At 38.8% G+C, this 12,676-nt stretch overlaps 1 pseudogene; it reads right to left on the bottom strand.

Moving 5' to 3' along the window:
* Nucleotides 1-10,618: 10,618 nt before the first annotated feature.
* Nucleotides 10,619-12,676, bottom strand: part of LOC102818481 — an 18,278-nt pseudogene continuing 16,220 nt past the window's right edge.

The following is a 12,676-nucleotide window of genomic DNA, read 5'->3' as shown; positions in this document are numbered from 1 at the left end:
AATGTAAAGGTAGACGTTTTATAGCAAGGAGGGGAGTGATTAACTTTTCAGTCTTGGAGCGGAGGTCCCTAGGACCATCAAGGGAGAAGAGCAGAGAGTGGGACCTTACCCAGAGAAGCAGTGATGCCTGAAATGGAGGCAGAGATGATGACGTGGAGCAGTGGAGCAGCTGGAGACTTTAGATCCAGAGAGGGAGAGCTACTGTGTGCTGAAGACCTGGAGGGTATGGGGGAAGGATTGCAGGGTATACCCTTTGGTTGGTTGATGATGCATGGAGAGGATTGTAACCATGACAATGAGATGATATGTATGATAGAATGAATGAATGTAAAACTAATGTTCTCCCATGTAAACTATCACATAATTCACAATAAAACATTTAAGAAAAATAAATAAATGAATGAAACATCATTTTAATAGATGCAGAAAAAAATGACAAAAAAATCAATAACCATAATTAAAATATTTTCTCTAAACATGGAATAAAAGGGACCTTCTTCTAGAATAAAGGAATCTACAAAATCATGCAACTGGCATAATACTTAATTCATGGAAAGCAGAATGCTGAATTAAGTGAAGGTTTACAGAGCGCATCAGTTTTGCATTCAACAAATTTTGTTTCATCTTATGCTGGTTCATGAAACTTTGTTTCATCTTACACTGTTTCAAATTATGTTGATACTCTCTTACCATTCTTATTCAACTATGAACAGGGTGTTTTACCTAAGGCAGTAGGACAAGTAAAAGAAATAAATAATGTACAGATCAGAAAGTTTTAAAATTTTGTTTTATTTGCAGTTGATGTTGTTGTTCTTGTTAGGTGCCATTGATTCAGCTCCAACTCATAGCAACCCTATGCACAATAGAACAAAACACTGGGGGTCCTGCCCCATCCTCACAATTGTTACGTTTGAGTCCTTTGTTGCTGCCACTGTGTAGATCCATCTCATCCAGTCCTGGTTTTTACTGACCTATCACTTTATCAGGCATAATGTCCTCCAGGGACTGGTCCCTCCTAATAATTAACATGTCAAATGTTATTACAGACGATGTTGTTGTTGTTGTGAAGTGCCATCAAGTCAGTTCCGACCCATAGCGACCCTGTATAGGGTTTCTGAGGAACAGCTGGTGAGCTTGAACCACCAATCTTGCAGTTCAAACGGCTTGCAGTCTGGCGTATTAACCCACAGCGCCACACTAGGACTCTATTGCAGATGATACTATTATTTATATTGAAAATTCCAAAGAATCTACCAAAATCAGTCATTATAACTAATAGATGAGTTTTATAATATCATAGAGTACAATATCATAATATAAAAATACATTGTTGTTGTTAAGTGCCGTCAAATAAATTCAGACTCATAGAGATCCAAGGAGTAGCTGATGGATTTGAACTGTTGATCTTGCCGTTAGCAGTCCAGTGCTTATCCTACAGTGAATAATTGGAAATTGAAATTTTAAAAAGAAGTCTCATATTAACATTAAAAGCATGATAGGGATAAACATAAGGAGATATGTTCATATGTCTACTAAAAATGTATAAAACACTGTAGAAACAAAGACTGTATAAATAAACAGAGATATATACTGTGCTTGGAGCCCTGGTATGGCACTGCAGGAATAGGAGCTGGACTGCAAGGTCAGTTTGAGTTTAAAGGTTGCTCCTCTGAAACTCTATACAGGGTTATTATGGATCAAAACTGACTTGACAGCACTTAACAACAACAAAATACTACTGTGCTTATGAATTAGAAGACTCCATATTAATATGATTTCTTTCTAAATTGATAGATGAAATATAATCCCTATCAAAATTTGATCCAATTTTTAAAAAATAGTCAAGCTGACTTTAAAATGTAAGAGAAAAAGCAAGAGAATAGCCAGAAAATTTTTTGAAAAGGAACCAATTGGAGGAATCACTCTCTGATTTTATGACTCTAAGTCAAGGAAATCAAGAAAGTAAATAATAGATATTGGTGATAGATGGAGATTGGGATGCTCATCTATTGCTGGTGGGGTCATAAAATGGTACAGCTACTCTGTAAAACAGTTTGGAGACACCTAAAAAATTTGAACAAAGAATCACCTGTTAGTTAGGTGCTGTCAAATCAGCTCCAACTCATAGTGTGCCTGACATACAACAGAACAAAACCAGTCCTGTGCCCTCCTCACAATGGTCATGTCTCAGTCCATTATGTCAACCCATCTCCATCTCACAGGAGGAAGGGAAGTCAGCCATAAAGAGAAATGAAGTCCTGATATATGCTAGAACTTGGATGAACTTTGAAAACATTATGCTGATTCAGTCACACAAGGATGAATTATGTAAAATATCTAGACTAAACAAATTGATAAAGACTAAAATATTAGTGATTACCAGGGGTAGGAAGAGACCTGGTGTGGCACTGTAGGTTGGCGGTTCAGACACTCCACTCACTCCTCAGAAACCCTCTGTAGAGTCGCTGTGAGTTGGAACCAACTCAACAGCACTTAACAACAATAACAAGGCGTAGGATGGAGCATGAAAGAGAATTGTTTAGGCGCTGTTATGGGTGATGGAGAATTTGGGAAAATGGTGTTGATGGTTACACATGATCAACATTACATCACTAAATGGTCACATAAAAAGTTGAAATGGCAAATGTTTTGCGATACATGTATTTATTTACCACACACATACACAAAAAGGAGACCACAAAGAAAAGATAGATTGCCTTCAAAGGAATACCATTTAGAGTAAATCGCTGACTGTTTCTTAGCAACAATGGGACATTGTTGGTAGTTTCAGCTTGATGATACTTTACATGAGTGAGGGCAAAATAAGAATATTTTCAGACAAATATAAATTGAAATAGTCTGCTACTGACCACTAAAAGAAGATTGTACCAGAGAAAAAGAAAATACAGGAAGTCCTCAGATTGCAAGAAATTCTGTTCCCAATTCTGTCATTAAGTTGAATGTGCATGTAAGTCCAAACAATTAGGTGCGGTTCACATCTAATGTCAGTTTCTCAAGTGTTTGTCTTAGTATATAAGATAAAGTGTACCTTTCTATGCTTGTTGTTATTAAGTGCTGTGGAGTTGGTTGTGACTCATAGCAACCCTGTATAGGGCTTCAGAGGAGCAACTGGTGGGTTTGAACTACTATTCTTGCATTTAACAGTCCAGTGCTTATCCTACAGTACCAAATTATGAACAAAAAACATTAAAGAAATACTTTCAGATACACTAAAATATATTTAACATAGTAATTCAGTGGTAATATTAATAATGTTTTTATGTACTTCACTTAGTAGTGTCCATTTGTTATAGTGAATCATGGTACTCATATTTTTAATATAATAGGTTTTACAGTGGTTGATTTGTAACTGTAGGTTGTAGGGGAGTCCGACATTTGTAATCTAGGGACTACATATAACCCCAGATGTTAACAACTGAAATGTTAGAAGGGATTATAAGAAGGAAAAGGAAAAATTGGGGTAATCTAAGGATTCACTGCATAAAACGACAGAAGAGTCACTGTTACCATATGGTGCCACACCGGAGTCCTGGTGTGGCGCTGTGGGTTAATGAGCCCGACTGCAAAGCCGTTTGAACTGCAGGGTTGGTGGTTCAAGCTCACCAATCGCTCCTTGGAAACCCTATACGGGGTCGCCATGGGTTGGAACTGACTCGATGGCACTTCACAACAACAAACCCTATAGCAATACAGTTGATTTGTGTAGATTAACTTTGTACCCTGAGACCTCGATGAATGAGGTTTTAACTGTTGTGATTGTCCCTCAGAACACTTTTGTCTGCAGCAAGAGGTTACTTCTAATCTGCATGCTGATGCATTTTCCTACCTGATTGTACTAGATAGATTTCCAAGTACAGTGTTGTAGAACTGGCAAGGGCAGACATGCTTGCCTCGTTCCCAGCCTTAGGGGAAAAGAATTCAGACTTTTACCGTTAAGTACAATTCTACTGTTGTTAAGCGCCATTGTGTAGCCCTAACTCATATAACAACTCTGTATACGACTTCTGGGAGTCCTGGTGTGGCACAGTGGGATAATGCACTGGACTGCAAGGTCGGTTGGAACCACTAGGTCAATGGTTCAAACTTACCAGCTGCTCTTTGGAAACCCTATACTGGGTTGCTATGAGTCAAAACCAACTCGATAGCACTTAACGACAATAACAGGGCTTCTGAGGAAGGACTGGTGGGTTTGAACTGCACCCTGTGGTTAGCAGTCTGGTGCTTATCTATCCAGGACTCTGATAAAATGTTAGCTGTAGGATTTTTGCCCATGCCTTATGCACGGTTGAAAAAGTTTCCTATCCTAATCTGTTTAATCCTGTACATATATTTGTCAGATTTGTCAAATGGTTTTTTTTGTTTGTCTTTTGGCCTGATCATGTGATTTATGTGCTTTCATTGGGTAAACTGCATTGGTTAAATTGCATGTGGTCTTGGTATACAATCATTTTTATATGTTGGGGGTTTTGTTAGCTAATATTTTGCAGAAGACATTTGCATCTATATTCATCTGACTCTGGAATACACTGGCCTTAGAGAATGAGTTAGGAAATACTGGCTTTAGATAATGAGTTCAGAAGTGTTTGTTCCTTCTCTATTTTCTGTAAAGGTTTCTGAACTCTTCTATCTTGTTACAAATTTTTCTTTAAGTATATAACAGAATTCACCAGTTAAGCCATCTGAATTTGGGCCTTTCTTGTGGGGAGGTTTTTAATGACCAATTTAACTTCTTTACTTTAGATTATCTGTGCCTTCCTGAGTCACTATTGGTAATTTGTGTCTTCCCAGAATTTTTTCTCTTTTCTCCAAGTTGTCTAATTTGTTGAAATAAAGTAGTTCATAGTACTTTAAAAAAAAACAAAAAACCTTTTTTATTGTGAATTGAGTGAAGGTTTACAGAGCACAGCATCAGTTTTACATTGGAGGAATCCTATACTTTGTTTCACTTTATTGCATTCCCCTCAGTGTAACGTTGTTTATCCCACTTCCTCCCTGTTTCTTGTTTCAATTCTTCCTTTCCCCCAAACTTTCTGGATTTAACCCTTGGGCAAATGCTGCACTTCTAATCTCAAATGGTTGGCTGTTCAATGGTGTGCACATGTCACTCGTATTGTTGTCTCCCCATATACCTACCTATTGTTGTTGCTAAGTACCTACTTGTTATCCATACCTACTCATAGCAACATCACAAGTATTGTTGTCCCCCCTACATACCTGTCTGTTGTTGTTGTTAGGTACCTACTTGCTGTCAGTACTTACTCATAGAGACATTATGCACAGCAGAACAAAACACTGCCTGGTCCTGCTCCAACCTCACAATCTTGGGTATGCTCAAGCCTATTACTGCTGCCAGTGTACCAATCCATCTTGTTTGGTGGTCTTCTGTTTTTTTTGCTGACCCTCCACTTTACCAACCATTATGTCCTTCTCAGGGACTGGTCCCTCCTGGTAATATGTTCAAAGTATGAAAGACAAAGTCTGGCCATTCTGGCTTTTAAAGAGCATTCCGGCTGAACTTCTTCCAACACAGATTTGTTTGTTCTTTTGTCAGTCCATGATATTTTTAATCTCCTCCAACACCATAACTCAAATGCATCCATTCTTCTATAGTCTTCCTTACTCACTGTCCAGCTTTCGCATGCATTGAAGTTATTGAAAATACGATGACTTGGGTAAGGTGCACCTTAGTCCTCAAACTAACATCTTGGCTCTTGAGCACTTTAAAGTAGTCTTGTGCAGCAGCCTACTGTAATACGTCATTTGATTTCTTGACTATTGCTTCTATGAGTGTTGATCCCAGCAAAATGAAGTCTTGAACAAATAGAATCTTTTCTCTATTTATCTTGATGCTATTTATTTTTCCAGTGGTGAGTATTTTTGTTTACATGTGAACTATACTGAAGGCAGTGATCTTTGAGCTTCATCAATATGTATTTTAAGTCCTCCTCAATTTCCTTGTATCATCTACATTGTATCATCTGCATATTATAAATTGTTAATGAGTCTTCCTCCAATCTAGATGCCATGTTCTTCTTCATGTAATCCAATTTCTTGGATTATTTGCTTAACATGCAGATTGAATGTTGTTGTTGTTAAGTGCTGTTGAGTCAACTCTGACCCATAGCAACCCTATATAGGGTTTCCGAGGAGCAGCTGGTGCGCTTGAACCACCGACCTTGCAGTTCAAACAGCTTTGCAGTCTGGCGCATTTACACACAGCGCTACACCTGGACTCCACAGATTGAATAAATATGGTGAAAAAATACAACCCTGATACATACGTTTCCTAATTTTAGACTATTCAATGTTTCCTTGTTCTGGAAATACTCAATCTCCACAATGTTGTCCGTAATTTGTCATGATCCATACAATCAAAAGCCTTTGCATAGTCAATAAAGCACAGGTAAACATCTTTCTGGTATTCTCTGCTTTAAGCCAAGATCCATCTGATGTCAGCAGTGATAGATATCCCTTGTTTCATATCCTTGTCTGAATCTGGCTTGAACCTCTGGCAGTTCCCTGTCAATGTACTGTTATAGCCATTTAAAAACTATGTTTAGTAAAATTTTACTTGTATGCAATAATAATGACATTGTTTGACAATGTCTGCATCCCATTGGGTCTCCTCTCTTTGCAGTAGGCAAATATGGATCTCTTCCAATCAGTTAACCAGGCAACATTCTTCCACATTTCTTGGCATGGATGAGTGAGTACATCCAATGCCATTTCAGTATATTGAAATATTTCAGTTTATATTCCATCAACTTCTGGAGCCTTGTTCTTTTCCAGTGTCTTCAGTGCACTTTGTACTTCTTCTTTCAGTATTATTGACTTTTGAAATGTATGAACATCACCCATTTCATTTCTTTTTGGCACAGTGACTCTGTGTATTCCTTCCATCTTCTTCTTTAATGCTTTCTTCATCATTCAATATTTTGCCCATTGCAAATCGTGGCTTGAAATTTTTCTTCAGTTCTCTCAGTTTGAGAAATGCTGAGCATGTTCTTCCCTTGGGGCTTGAACTCCAGTTCTGTAAACATTCCATTACAATATTCAACTTTGTCTTCTCAAAGTGCACACTTTGAAATTTTCTGTTTGTCTCTTTTACCCCCTCATTTCTTCCATTTCCTGTAACATGTGTATGTTGGAGAACTCGTTTCAGAGTCTCTTCAGACATCCATTTTGGTCATTTCCTTCTTTCTTGTCTGCTTAATGATCTTTTGTTTTCTTCCCATATGATGTTCTTAATGTTATCCCACAGCTCTTCTGGTCTTTAGTCATTAGTGTCTAATTCATCAAATCTGTTCTCAAGATGATCTCTAAGTTTGGGTGGGATATGTTCAATGTCATTATTTTGGTTCTCTAGGACTTGTTTTAATTTCTTCAGCTTCATCTTGAAGTTGCAGGTGCATATGTGCAATTGATGATCTGTTCTACAGTCTGCCCTGGCCTTGCTTTGGCTTCTGATATGGAGTTTCCCCACTGTCTCTTTCCAGAGATGTAGCCAGTTTGAATTCTGTGTATTCCATCTGGTGAGGTCCATGTGTGTGACCATTTTTTTTTAAAGGTATTTGCAATGGAGAAGTCATTGGTCTTGCAAAATTCTATCATGTGATATCCAGCATTATTTCTATCATCAAGGCCACATATTTTCCAACTACTGATCCTTCATCTTTGTTTCCACCCTTTGCATTTCAATCGCTAGTAATTATCAATACATCTTGATTTCATATTTGGTCGATTTCTGATTGAAGAAGTTGGTAGAATTCTTCAATCTCATCATCACTTGATTTATTGGTTGATGCATAGGTTTGAATATCATGTTATTAACTGGTCTTCCTTGTAGGCATATGGATATTATCCTATCACAGACAGCACTGTACTTCAAGACACATTTTGAAATGTTCTTTTTGATGATGAATGTGACACCATTCCTATTCAGTTCATCATTCCTAGGGTAGTGAACTATGTGATTGTCAGATTCAAATTGGTCAATACCAGTCCATATCAGTTTACTAATGCCTAAGATATCGATGTTTATGTGTTTAATTTCATTTTTTACAACTTGCAATTTTCTTAGGTTCATACTTCATATATTCCACGTTTCAATGCTTACAGCTGTTTCTCTTCATTTTGACTTGTGCCCCATCAGCAAATGAAAGTCCTGAAAGCTTTACTCCATTCACATCATCCTGGTCAACTCAACTTTGAGGAGGCAGCTCTTCCCCAGTCATATTTTCAGTGCCTTCCAACCTGAGGGGCTCATCTTCTGGCACTGTATCTGACAATATTCTGGTGCTCTTCATCATGTTTCAATATTCAGTATTCTGATGCTACCTGACAGTACTTCACTGTATTCATAATTTTTCAGTGACTAAATATTTGCAAGTTGTCCATCTCTCCTTTCTACTCCATCTTGTCTGGAAGCTCAGCTGAAAGCTGTCCGCCATGGGTGTACATGCTGGTATTTAAAATATCAGTGAAATAGCTTCCAGAATCACAGTAACATGCAAGTCACTACAATATATGAGTCACTACAATACAACAAACTGACAGACGAGTGAGTAGTGGACCTACGTATATTGCTTGGTTGAAAATTGAGTCATTGGGTTGATTTCATTTCCAGACCTGAAGAGTGACCAAAGACTATTTATTGGGGCTCCACCAGTTTCTATCTGATCAGTATGCCAAGTCTTTTTTTAATTTATTTTGAGTTTTGTTCTAGGTTTTTTCCCACTCTGTATTGTTATTGTTAAGTGTCATGGAGTTGGTTCCAATTCATAGTGACCCTATGTAGTGTTTCCAAGCTATGACTGGTGATTTAAACCAGGGACCTTGCAGTTCAAACTGACATTACAGTCTAGTATTTATCCTATAGCGCCATAACAGGACTCCAGTGTGATCCTTTTCATAGCAGTTGTTAGTGGTAACTGGTCATCATCTAGTTCTTTTGGTCTCAGGGTCATGGAGACTGATGTTTGCGTGATTCATTAGTCCATTGACTTAATTGTTTCCAAGCATCTTCAATTTGCATCATACCTCTTTCCTCCAGAGAGGGTGAGACCAATAATTGGATCTCCAACGGCTGCTCATGAGCTTTTAAAATCTCAGTTACTACTCACCAATGTAGAATGTAGCTCGTTGTTTTCGTGGACTATGTTTATTGTTGTTAACTTCCGTGGAGTCGGTTCCAACTAATAGTGACCCTGTATAGGGTTTCCAAATAACAGCTGGTGGGTTTGAACCACTGACCTATTCATTAACAGCCCAGTGCTTATCCTAAAGCACCACACCAGGGCTGTGTTCATAGTATTCTCAAATAATCCTTTTAGTTTCCTTATGATCAATAATAATGTTTTTTCAGAAATCAGTAGTGATGTCCTCTCTTTAATTCCTGAGTTTGCTAAATTGTGTCTTCTTTTGGTCATCTAAACGAAAAGTTTGTTAATTTTGTTGTACTTTTCAAAAACTAATTTTTTATTTCATTGGTTTTCTTATTCTATTTTTGTTTACATTAACTTCTATGCTAATTAATATTAAAAAATTTCTTATTTCATACCTGGTGTGGGCACTTCAGGATAATGCTCTGGACTATAATAAGGTCAGCTTGAACTATAAGGTCAGCAGTTCAAATCTACTAGCTGCTCCTCAGAAATCCTACACAAGATCACTAAGAGTCAGAAATGACTCGATGGCACTTAAACACAGCACAAATCTTCTGTTTACTTTGGGTTTAGTTTTCTTTCTTAATTACTTCTGGATTGGGTGTCCTGATCATAGACAATACCTAGGCCTATATGAACTTCATCTCATTTCACTCTACTCAAGCCCATTGGCCTCCTGGATCCTGAAACAAGTCAAGTACACTCCTACCTCAGAGCCTGCTCTATTTTGTCTAAAGTGTTCCTGATGTCTAGAACATTTCGTACCATAACTTAAATACTTAAGGATTGTTTATTGAGTGAATAAATATTTGAATCCTCTGTTGCTAAGTGCTGTGGAGGTGTTTCTGACTCATAACAACCCTATACACAACAGAATGACAATGCCTGGTCATGCACCATCCTCATATTTGTTAGGTGTGAGCTCATTGTTGCTGTCACTGTGTCAGTCCACATTCTTGGAAGTCATCTATTTTTCACTGACCCTCCAGTTTTCCAAGCATGGTGTCCTTCTTCAGAGACTAGTCTCTCCTAACAATATGTCTAAAATATGAGAGATGAAGTCTCGTTCCATGCTTTCTAAGGAACATTCTGTGTTCTTTCTTGTGAGTTTCCTCATAGTTTTAATGTTTCCATGTTCTTCTTGGATTTTCATTCTCTTGGTATGTTGTGATGTGTTAATTTTCTTTGAGGTTGCCTTATAGTCCATTAACTTTTTTTTTTCTCATTACACTTGGCACTTTATTAGTGGGGAGATTTGTCTTAGTTTGGAAAGCTAGATTGGGATGGACAGGTCTAGTGCCCATCTGGGGGAAATTTCCAAGACATCAGATGCTCCTCCACTCAGGTTTAGAGAAACACCGTCATGAATGAACCCCCCGCCCCCAAAGAAGGCAACATAATGACTGTCAGGCAATGTGGGATAGGGGAGCACCCTAGGTCTCCTTGGATAGTAGAGCCTCAATGTCTGCTTCGATGTCAATGGTTGGAAATTGGTGGCTGTATCTGCACACAGGCACACCATCGTGCCCCACAAGGAACTTCTCGAAGTTCCAGGCAATGTCTCTGCGGCACACTGGAGACCAGGTGATAAGCTTGGGGATGATGATGAGTGCAGTGGTATTGTCGCTGGGCGCTAGCAGGCCCTCCCTCAAGAAGGCAAAGAGTGGGTGAGCTTGTGCTCCGTTCACCTCGCACTTCTCGAAAAGGGTGAAGTTGGGCTCAGACCCATCGCCTGGTCGAACATACTTGAGGGAATTCAGGATCTCTTCATTTTTGGCGTTCTCCTGATGCCCAAATTGGTTGCATGGGAAGCCCAGCACAACCAGGCCCCGGGGGCTTAGGTGCCACTGCAGATCATTCATTTGGGTGTAGTCCCGGACGGTGGTGCCTCAGAGTGACACCACGTTCTCGATGAGCAGCACTTTACCCCGCAGTGAGCCCAGGCTCACAGGCTCCCCACTGGTCAGTGGACGCACAAAGAAGTCATTCACTGAGTGCGGGGATTCCCCCCACTAGGAAAGCGGCATACATGATAATGGAATAATGGAAAAGGTTTTGGAACCAGTAACCTAGTCCATTAACTTTTGTCTCCATTTAATGTAGTCTATTTTATACTGTAATCTACATGACCTTCTCACCATCTGGATCTCTATTCCTACATGTTTACCTTCTTTAACATTGTAATTGTTTTGATCATAGACTGACCTCTGAGATTCTCTGAGTTTGTTCTTATAGTTTTGTTCTGTTCTCAACCCTTCCTTCTGTCGATTTAATTCTGGGGGGTGCTGCCACGTATGTAAATCTCTGGTTGTTGTCTGTTCTTGTTGGTTCTGAGTCCACAGAACTCCCTTTAGGATGTTTTGTAGTACAGGGTTGGCTTTGGCAAAATCCCTTAGCTTCTGTTTATCCTGGAATGTTTTGATTACACTGTCGTATTTAATTGATAGCTTTACTGGATAAAGGATTCTTGGTTGGCAGTTTTTTTCCTTTCACGGTTTTATATGTCTCCCCATTGCCTTCTTGCTTGCATGGTTTCTACTGAGAGATCCGAGCTTAATCTGACTTGATTGCCTTTGTATGTAACATTTCTCTTTTCCCTAGTTGCTTTCAGGAGTGTCTCCTTATCTTTGATTTTGGAGAGCTTGATTATGATATGTTTCAGTGATTTGCTTTTGGGGTCTGCCCTTCCTGGGGTTCGTTGACTTTCTTGAATGTTTATCTTTTCACCTTTCAGGATGTTAGAGAAATTTTCTTCCAGCAGCTCTTCAACTATTTCCTCTGTGGACTTGTGTGATTCTTCTTGCTCTGGAATGCTGATAATTCTTAAGTTAGCCTCTTCATGTTGTCCAACGTGAATCTTAGACCTTCTTCAGATTTTTTTATCCTTTTTTATGTTTGCTCTTCTATCTTAGTGGTATTGAGCGATTCGTCGTCCAGCTCACTGGTTCTGCCTTCCATCTCTTCTATTCTACTTCATTGCCCTTTCAGAGTATTATCTATTTCTGATATTCTATTATTGATTTTTTGGCGCTCTTTCTGTAGGTTTTGAATTGTTTCCAATGCTGTATCTATCTTATTTGATTGATCCTGTAGTGCTTTCCTGACATCTTCCTTATTTTTCTCACCTCCATTGTAAAGTGTTTTGAAACATTTATAATCATTTTTCTGAATTCCTTCTCAGGCATTTCCAAGGCCTGCCCTCCTTCCAGGATGGAATCTAGGTCTACCTCTAGGTCATTTGTCTCAGACACTTTATCTTGTTTCTGGACATGTGCTGATATGGTCATCTGCTTTTGCTTCTTAGACATGTTTAATGTTTATCTGTGGCCTTGAAACTTAACTGAGTGTGTTTTGGTATTTTTTATGCTTTCTGATTGCTTCCAGGTAGATGTGATCAGGATGTGGGCTTCCCTTTTCACTCTTCTTATTGCTTAACTCAGTAACTTTCACAGATGTTGTCTGCCTCCTTGGTATATAGCAGTTGGTATTGG

This window comes from Chrysochloris asiatica, unplaced genomic scaffold, assembly GCF_000296735.1.
Source record: "Chrysochloris asiatica unplaced genomic scaffold, ChrAsi1.0 scaffold00037, whole genome shotgun sequence".
NCBI classification, from domain to species: Eukaryota; Metazoa; Chordata; class Mammalia; order Afrosoricida; family Chrysochloridae; genus Chrysochloris; species Chrysochloris asiatica.
This window is presented reverse-complemented; position numbering and strand designations above follow the sequence as displayed.